Genomic DNA, 10,670 nt, shown 5'->3' with positions numbered 1-10,670 from the left:
TATTTATAATTTAAAATATTTATTAAATATGGAAAATATTTATTAAATATATATTATTTCATATATTTATTAATGGTACTACTTCAATTACAACAATTTTTACAACAACTGAAAACAACAGGCACAGAACTTTATCACTTTGATTTCCTATTTGTAAATCTAAAGTAAATGTCAAGTAATATATCGAAGAACTGTAAGATTCAATAGCTAAGGTCACCGAGACTTTTTACTTGGGTAATTTGTCTGCAATTATTGGAAGTTATCATGTGGTAGTGGTGATAATTCCTCAGCTTATAACCATATCAGAAGCATAGACTGTCAGAAATAGGATTTACCTGGAATGAGTATATTTCTTCAACCACAAAATTTTGTTTCTCAAAAGACTTGGGGCATAATTCATGATTAAAGAGCTTATAGAGGTTAGATGGCTCAATGAGTGAAATGCTTGCCATGCAAGCATGAGGATCTAAGTTCAGATTCCCAGCATCCATGTGAATGCCTGGTGTGGCAGTGCACACTTATAATCCTAGCACTGAGTAGAAGGAGACAGCAGGCTCCCTGAGTCTTGCTGGCCAGTTAGTCTAGCTGAATGGACGAGCTTCAGGTTCTGGAAGAGACCCTGTCTCAAAAAATAATTTGGAGAGTGATTGAAAAAAACACCTTATATCAACCTCTAACCTCCACATGCACATGCACACAAGTGCCTGAATATTGCCTGCACACCAACATGAATACATGAACACACATACACACACATACATACACACACGGGGGTGGGGGGCAAAGGGCTTTTTCATGAAACTGTTTTTACATTTTTGAAGTATTTTTTAATATTTTATTATTTTTATTTTATGTGTATGCATGTACTGCCTGCATGTAGGTAAGTGCACTTGTGCTGTGAAATGCCTGCAGAGTTCAGAAGAGGCTGTTGGATCTCCTGGGACTGGAGTTACAGACAGTTGTTAGCTGCCATGTGGGTGCTGGGATTCGAACCCAGATCTTCTACAAGAACGACCACTGTTCTTAACCACTGAGCTATCTCTCCAGCCCCAGAAATGTGTGTGTGTGTGTGTGTGTGTGTGTGTGTGTGTGTGTGTGTAGCTCAAGCTGGCCTTGAACTCTAATTCTCTGGCCTCTTCAGACTCTAATGTGATACAAGTTACAGGCATGTATTAGCACACCCAGAGTCAAGAAACTTAAGAAAATTTAGATCTTGAGTGAGCTCATGAAATCCTTCTTTTATTAATTTATTCAATGTGCATTTATTGAGATGCCTCTAGTTACTAAACATTATGCAAAGCATTTAAAAATAAATTTTGTGTACAATAGAATATGCAATAAGGAAAGCATCTTAAATAAGAGGAAAATCAATTCACATTCTAACACGTTAATAATGGGAACTGTGTAATTACTTTCCATTTAACAACCCTTGTTTGATATATGCTTTTTCAGAGTCTCTTTCCTTTCAGATTTGTATGAAATAGTTCTAATTTTGATTTTCCTTGAATATGGGCATACTAATAGTACTTACTTCAAAAGGTTGTTTGTTATAAGGATTCAAAGACTCCACATTTAAACGATTTAGCAGAATACCTAGCAGTAGGTAAAAAAATAAATATTAGCAATCATTGTCATCGTCATCAATGATCATTGTCTTCGTTATCATGTGTAGTCATCATCATAATTAGCAAAAGTAACACAATCTGTATATGCCAGAAATGTGAGTAAATGAAATTCAGAATTGCTTTATTTTTATTAGCAAAACCTGAAATTTTTCTAAAAGTCTTAACTGCACCTTTCAGAGGGAAAGAGGTTATTTGCTTTTACTTCTGGTTTTGTTTTAGAGGTATTTCCTCAAAGAGACTTTCTTGGGGTAGTAAATCTGGTCATAGAACAATCTTCCCCTGGGAGAATGTAATTTGAGTTTTGATAGCAGGACAGGTAAGGCCTGTAAGATCACGTTTGATGGGCCTTTTGCCAAGATAAAGGGAGTTCAATCTCTTGCTCTGTAACATAGAACTTCTCTCCTGCAGCTAGCCCCTGAGGGAGGGTGACAGAAGCAGCGAGGCTCTCTTGGTAGCCTCTCTAGACAAAGCCCCTTCATTTCCTTTGGATACTCAGGCCCCTTGGTAAATAAGTTTGCTCCCTGGAAACTGAAAATAAGACCCCAGGGAACTAAGAAGGAGGTGTTCCACACCAGCCCATTCTCACCAGGAGCAAGTACTGAGCTCATGAGTGCGATCTATGTAGTTGCTTTGCTCTCTCTGTCATGGAATTCTTAATGATCTTTGAACAAGGGGTCCACTGTTTTCAATTTGCTCTGCATCCCACAAATTAAAGAGCCAGTTTTATCTGCACTGAGCAGTTTCTTTAAAAACAAAGTGGGTTAAACACTGAGGGGTTCTTGATCTCTTCGCCTCCCTGCTTCCTGCTGCTACTTTGCCCCTTCTTTTTCTCAGACAGTGTCTCGCTATGTAATCATGTCTGGCTTCAAAGTTGCTATGTAGTCCAGGCTAGCCTGAACTCGTGGCAATCCTCCTGCCTCCACCTTCTGAGTGATGGGATTATAGGCATTACAGGTATGTGCCACTGTACCTGGCCATCTCACTTTCAGCATTTTGAGTGTCATGGGAACTGGCTGCTTGCCTAATTGGAACCCTGAGAATCCCTGTAGAGATATTTTTATATACCCCTATCCATCCATATTCTCTCTAAACCAAAATGAACAATAATAACAACAACATTCCTTGAAGTAGCAATAACTACAATGAAATTGTAGTAACCTTATAGAGAATTAAAGGAAAAATGGCAGCACAGGAACTAAGAATGCCTAGGCTTCTGTGTTGGATTTGGGGGGGTGGCAGATACTCTGTCAGGTCTCAGTTCTTCACCTGAGAGCTATTGCAGAAAAATCTCTGAAAAAAATCAAGAGCAGTATGTTCTCAGAATGTTCACATTTCTGCTAATTTCCTGATACGAGCTAATCAACTTTTTAACCACATAAATGCCATGGATGGATAGTCTTATCAATCTTTATGTTTCCCTTCTGCCTTTTCTTTTCTTCTTTCTCCTTCTGTTGCTAATACTTTATATACAAAAGTAGATCCCCAACTCACAGACAAATGCGTTGAGACTCTTAAATGATTGTCTGAGGTCACATTCATACTAATTAAGCAGAAGTATGATTAGATTCAAGGTTTTCAGATTATTAATACAGTATTCATACTTCTAAAATCATATGTATAAAATATCACTTTTTTAGAACTTCTGTCTTGGACATGTGAGAATTGGGTTTCTCACAATGACACCACTGACATTTGGGACTAAGTTTTTCTTTATTTTGTGTCAAGGGAAATGTTGCTTTGTGTTTTGTAAGAGACTTAGTGGTATCTGTTCCCTCTACCTACCAGATACCTGGAGTCACCTCCTCTCTTAGCTTCATGATCAAAAATTATCTCCAAACACCTTCATTTGTCTCCAGGGGGACGGGATGCAACTCACATCCAGCTGATGACAACTCACATCCAGCTGATGACAACTACACCAGCCCAAAGAAAAGCCTTTGTGAATCTTTTAGTAAACTACAAATCTTCCCCCTAATTTTTATTTTCTCATACTGGACAAACACTGGATTTTCTGAAACTAGGGCTTACATGGTTTTTTTTTTTAGTTGTTTGTTCGTTTATTTGTTTGAATTTGTTTTGTTTTGTTGCTTTTTAAGACAGGGTCTTACTATATACCTCTCGATGACCTGGAACTCACTGTGTAGATCAGGCTAGCCTCAAACTTGCAGCAATCTTCCTGATTCGCTTCTCAAATCCTCAGATTATTGTATGTATTTTCAAAAGGCAATCATTGATTTTAATTTTGTTGATAATCACCCAGAGCACTGTAAAGTGCTTAATATGGGGGTTTTTTGCTTCAATATACTATTATGATCATGAAATTGATGTCACACAGATTCAACAGGATATGCCTGCAGCACACAGATTATAACAGATTAAAGTTTCTGAAAATCAGCAACTGTTATTCCTCCTTAAGAATTAGCCACAGGCAAGTATCCTAAAATTCAACTGTCTCCAGTTATCTTTTTATTCCCCTAACGACTCTGAATTTTCTTTCAAACAAAACCCAGAACTTCCTGCATCTAAGGAAATGTTTAAAATTACCTTATTCCTCGAGATAGCTAAAATCAGACCCCTGGCTGACAAACTAAGGCAGTAGAAATTAAGAAGTGAAAGTGATGTACCAGAGCATACAAAGCCCTCTAGGTGACTCTTAAAGCAACCATATAAAACTCTCACATTACCTCAGCTTGACAGAATACGTATATTAGCATGCAAGCTTAGGTCATTTTTGATGGTGAAAGGAAGAATTGCTGATAATTGTGCCAGGACAGTGGGCATGAGCTTGGGCAAACAACACTGCAAGGTTGTGCTAGCCTTAGATCACATACAGAAACACACCCCGATGAAGCCCTGCTGTAGTTATCATTGTGCAACAACCCCAAACCTTAAGACCACTTATCACTTCTTTCCCTTCTACTACTGACCTAAACTGGGCTTATCTGGGCAGCTCTCCTATAGGCTGTAGCAGCTGGGATGGATCTGCTTCTCAGTGCAGTCCTATTAGTCAACTGAAGGGCTCTGATTCACAGATCTTCTATCTTACTTGGGCTACAAGCTAGCTGGTATCTGCCTTTCTCATGACACTGAGCAAAGGTGAAGATGACAAGCCACAATGGAGGAGTTTCTTAGGACGAAAGTTAGAAATGGTACATTGTCACGCTTCTTGACATGCCATTGGGCAAATCAAGCCACACAATCATCAAAAGGTAGGGAAAAAAAGCTTCCAGTAATAATGCTGTAATAAATTCTTGATTCAGGAAGGGGTGAGTAATTAGAGAAGTCATTCATTCTAACTTATGAGTACGTAACCCCTCCCTGTACCCTATTACTATCTCCCAAATACATATACATACCTCAAACATGGAGGAAAAGTCCATTTTCCTCATGTGGTATTATCTGCTATGCTGCTAACTACTCAATTCCTAGCATCCACATACGTAAATTTCAGAATCCACAGTCAATTATCAACTCTGATGACTTCTCCCCAAATGCCAACTTTTCTAGTTCAGTGTAAAGAATAACTTTTTAAACAATTGGTGCTCAGAATTTCTCAACGTTTTTAAAACTCTCAAACCTCCTCAAAATGCAGCCTTTCCCTAAGTCGAGCTGGAAGGTCAGGCTACTTTAGGTTGAAGGGTTAATTTCATCCCCATTTACCTAGATGTTTCCAGTGACAGTTTCTAACATTCCCAGAGGTGTAAAAATGTGTACATTAATAAAAATGTCAACAATATCATTTCTGGGAGGTAACCTGGAATAATTCACAATAAATTAACACCTCATCAGAGAGACACTGCACTTTACGAGAATGTCACTTTGTGAGATGTGGGAGTCCTATAGCCATGCGATTTCCATCTGCAGTTTTCAAACCCATTCAGAACCCACCAGGGGATAATTACTTGCTAAGATGTACCTATCCCAGCAGAGTATATTTGTTATAATTCAGTTTTCTCACATACACAATATCACAGCATGAAGGAGACTCTGGTCTGGTGGATAAAGTCCTCAGGAATAGGAGACTTCATTCCATTCCATTCAGCTGTGTGACCTTGGGCTGTTCACTTAACCTCTCTGATTATTCAGTTTCATTGTCTATGGAGTGACATCTTAGACTTCTATTTACTGCTACATTTTCTAGAACAAGCATGATGTCTTCATTAGTTCCTCACCTTGGACTCTCAGTATAAATCAAATCTCTCAAGAACAGAATGGCATGTCAGGCAGATGCATCTTGAACTGAATTTATGGGCCTGGGTTACTAAAGTAACAGAAAGACCTAACCAATGAGCTGTCAAACCACCACAGACCAAAACCTAGAATAGTTTAAGAGCCAATCAGTGTCCTCTAACATTTCAAGAATAAAATTATTACTATTCACAGCAAAATAAACTTTAAGAATTATTGTGGCTATTTCCCAGGCTCCATATTTTTCACCACAAATGTGTATCATTTATGTGATTTGGGGGGGGGAACTGTCCTATACTAATTCGTATGGATGGTACATAATCTTGAGCCCTCCCCATACCATGGTGATTGATTCAGGAAACTCAAGACCAAAGATAGCATTTCCTGGCCATAGGACTGAATTCCATAGTCATGCGATTTTGTATGAACCATGAGAAGATGGTGTGATGCAGAGATGAACCCAGAAATAATCCAGCCATTTTGCTATCAGGCAGGAAACAAAAAAGAACATGGGGAAGAAAGGAGATCCTGGATAAAACTGTTGAACTACTGAGTCAAATCAGTTGAGAAGCCAGCTCTACCTGCCTCTTGGCCTTCAAGCTATATAAGCCAATTAATCTCTATTGCTCTTTGTACAAGGTTTAGAGATTTGTGCTTGTGTGAAGCATGCAGCATACTACTGATATAGGAGATGAAAGGGTCAATGTGTGGTCACTGACTTTAAGGGTGCCCAAGGAAGGCACTGTAAACGTGGTTAGTGCAGGGAAGAAGATGGTAGTTGAAGGATATTAAAAGTAAAAGATGACTTCTAAATAATTGTGCATCCCAATGCCTCCTAAAGATGTCTTCAGGGCAAAATTGGAATTCTAAATGCTTTTTCTGTGTATAAAAATCAAACCATTCTGAAAATATTTTTGATAAACAATTGTTCCCTTTGCCACTGCTTACCTGGTGTGACTACCTTTTCAGGAAGTTGCTGTAGTTCCACTTCTGGGTACATTTAACACCAATTCAAAAGGCTTCTTCATACATACTCAAACTAAAAACAATTTCAACTAGGTCTATGTCTACAGTGTCAGACACTAGTAATGTATTTGGTCACACCAACATCCACATCCACATTGAGGAATTCCAAAGAAGTTGTTGTAGGGGTTTTATCATGGAGAAGATAAGAGGAAAATAAGATGGTGGACCCAAGCTTGTTTAGATGTCATAAGTAACTTAGTGAAGTTTCAGATATGGCTGTACTCTCTACTTTTCTAAAAACTATCCAGGAGTGGAAATTCAAGAAATAGCCATACAAATCCACTTGTAACAATTCCACGGTTTAATTAGAGTCTAGGCCGAAGTTTGGGCAGCTTTTCAGAACTTGAAACAATCCCAACTCAGGCAATTTCACAACTGTAGAACATAAGCGCAGAAAGATAACTTAGAAGTCACCTTGTTCCATCTGCTCTGCATAATGGGTTGGGACTAGATCAAGAATAAATGGGGTGTCTTGATTCAGATTTTCAAACATCTTCCTCTCTGCTGCCTTGGAACCTGGTACTTACCATTTTCAGACCACTTACCATATTGCATTGTCATTGCCAGTGAATACATCTGCTCTAAACTTGAAATTCATTGAAAGCAAAAATTGTGTCTTGCTTCCTTCTATCTCTGGTGCTTAGCCTGTCATAAAGCAGGTGGTCAATGAGTATTTGTTGAAGAAATTAAAGTTTTAAGTCAAATGACAAGGAAATTACCTTCCCATCACACAAGGAGAAAATATCTCAGTTGTATTAACTTTAGAAGGTATAGAAGTAACCTTTCAACGGATCAGGATGATTTCAGTTGCTATTTTCCTTATTTGTTAGGTGTCAAGTGAGCAAGCATGAAGCTCAGTGCATAGCTCCCCTTCTCTAAACTCCACCAGCTAACATGTCTTTCTGCTTATCCAAGTGGACCTCACACAAGTCTTAGTGAAGCACAAATCTCATGAGAAGTACTATTTTTACATTTCAATAAAAACTGTAATCCATTGTGTGGATTTTACTTTTTACTATTTAAACTATGTTATACAGCTCATTTAAAACAAAAAACAAAGGTTATAAAACAAGCAGGTAATCCTGAGTTTAGTAGGGATATCTTTTCACCACAGAGGGACAGCTAGATTCAAGACTTTGTTGATAACTTCTTGGGGCTATGAAGCTCTGCCAACTATAATCTCCACCCCCACATTAGATAATGAGAGGCAAAGTTCCAAAAGTATCTCACTGTTCTCTTGGACAAGGGAATCAATGGCTAAAGAATTTTCATGTATAGAATAAGCTTCTCAACCAACAATATGCAGCTTTCACTGTGCCCCTGCAGGTTCAGAAGAGACTGGAACAATTCTGCCAACAGCTGCCACTGAGAACTAAAAGTCGAAAGAGTAGCACTAGATGAAAGAAATTGGAAAAGGTGTGGGTAGGGAGATGAAAACATAAGGGATGGGCAGCATTACGGTGACATTCTCCTTTCTGTCATCTAATATTCCTGTCCCCACTCTCAATACTCTTCCAGTCAAATGATAGTAGAAATGGCCACAAATCTTTTCTTCCACCTTGTTTCATGGCTGGCCAAGCATAGATAGGAATTTGGCTAATTTCAGGATTGAAGTGAGATGTGCTGAAAACTACTCACCATCCCCCTCAACAGGCAATGTATTATTCACCCACCTGAAGTTAAAACTACTCATTGAGTTAAAACTACTCATTGGAGTTATTCCTTTGAGTCAAGGCATTGAAAGTTCCTACTAAAATGGCAACTATGTTATCTAAAAAGAAGGGCATCTAGTGTGTAGCACATGGAAGAAGCTCTCTAAATGTGGCATTTTAATATTCAGTTGTCACTGCTTGACATTAGAACTTTAGTAAAGATTCATCTACCAGATATACTGTTATATCTCCTTGGACTCTAGAGAAGCTTCTATGGAAAGAAGTTTCTTGATGTGAAACACTGGTAAAGACAGTAGCAGAGTTAAGTGTTGTGAAGATGGTTTGGAGAAGGGTAGAGAAGACCAGGAGCTTCTGAGAAGAGGGGAGTTTGTAAGGTGAGAATGAGAGAAGGGAGTTTGGAAACTAACATGTATTGATTCTTCTGTGAGTCGGGCAATGAATTAGATGCTTTCACATCTAGTGCTTTACTTAATTCTCACAATCACCTTATAAAGAAAATTTAATGTTCCCATTTTGAAGACAAGGAAACTGGGAAGTAGACTCACAACGTTTTTTGAGGTCATAGATTGCCTATATGTGATGGAAGTTAGACCTGAACCTGGACCCATGTGGTGAGCCTGTCTTCCCCCGTGCTATTGTCAGGGGGTGGTCAGCATTGTCTCTGCTATCCTCTTTCTTCTAATTCTCCTTCCACCAGAACAATGAGTGTCTTCTGGATAACAGGTTTCTCTTTTCCTTTTAGCTACGGAACGTCAAAATGGAGACAAAAATAATTGTATGAATGATGGAGTTAGAAAGAGATTAGGCATTGTCAGAATGGGCAGCGATGTGGGAAGAGCCCAAAACCATTTCTTTTTTTATTGCCAAAGGGTTTCAAACCCATTTATTCTTGACTCCAGCCCAGGATTTACTTAAGTCAAAGTTCTGAAGTAATGGGTGTAGGCCCTCTGTCCCTTATCCCTGCCCCATGTATATAAGTTCACTGTACATTGGCATAAAGGCTTATTTTATCCACTTAGATCAGAATCGAGAGGATAAGAAAAAGAAAATAAAATGTGTAGAGAGGACAAAATCTGTGCTTTACAGAGTAGCTATGGGGTAGGAGTAAAAGTCTTGAGAGTCAAAAGATCCTTGGTTTCTCTCACAAGGGAATGGGGCCATGGACAAGAATGTAGTGCAGGGGGACCTTACTCAAGATTCAGTGGAGGGGACCACCCCTCACCAAGATCCAGGCTGATCTGTAGGACTTCTCAGGTCCCCCACCTTAGTTCAGAAAATGGAAGTAGAGTTGGGTAGAATGGTCGGCACTCACTGGAGAAGGGAGGGTGTGTGCTACATCCAAAACCCGTGCCAGGAGAACCAAGTAGCTAGGGGCAGCTTCCTCCAACCTTAACTTTGAATCCCCACCCCCATCCCAGCTCACTCCCACACTTCTCTCCTAGGTCTGCAGGACTGAGCGTCCTTTTCATTAACCTTTTAGTTCCCACCTCCATACACATACTATTTTCCTACACGCTCTAAAGCAGTCAGCCCATCACTGCCCCCGCATCTGGCAAACCTGCCTAAGCACCGAGTAGGGGGAAGGACACACCTCCCAAAGCTGCGGGAATGAGGGTGGGGGTTATTCACTTGCCCTTAGATCTCTGCTGTAAAAGCTGAGCGGCAGAGACCGGGCATGCGCAGCATCTTAGGGCGCATTGTGATGGGAACTGCTTCTCTGAGTCTCTTCACAAAGACTCAAGAGTAACCACTAACCACCCCACAAGACCCGCATCTTTAAGACGCGCAAACAAATGCAGAGGCGATGCAGCTTTAAAAAAAATTTGGGGGGGGGGGGCTGGTTGCAGCTTAAAAGCCTGGCCCACGTGAGGACTGGTATATTCTGTTGCTCCCATCTCCGGTGTTGACAAACGCCGGTACCTAGGCTTTGCAGTCCAGAGCCGCAGTTTGCTACGGAGCTAAGAGGTGTGCGGCTTTAATTGCACGTCAGATCAACTTTGATCAATATCCCCCTACCGGCTCAGTTGGGAAAACCCAATTCACCAGCGCTGAGCCTTTGAGCCTTTTAGCTCTTTTCTTCTTTCCCCTTCTTTAGATCCACCATCTTCGGGGTACAGGGGGGGTCTTTGAGTTTCCTTTACAATTTCATTCTTATTTC

The sequence above is a fragment of the Nannospalax galili genome, unplaced genomic scaffold (assembly GCF_000622305.1).
Source record: "Nannospalax galili isolate Female #2095 unplaced genomic scaffold, S.galili_v1.0 scaffold75, whole genome shotgun sequence".
Lineage (NCBI taxonomy): Eukaryota > Metazoa > Chordata > Mammalia > Rodentia > Spalacidae > Nannospalax > Nannospalax galili.
The sequence above is the reverse complement of the archived record's forward strand: the minus strand, read 5'-3'. Positions refer to the sequence as shown.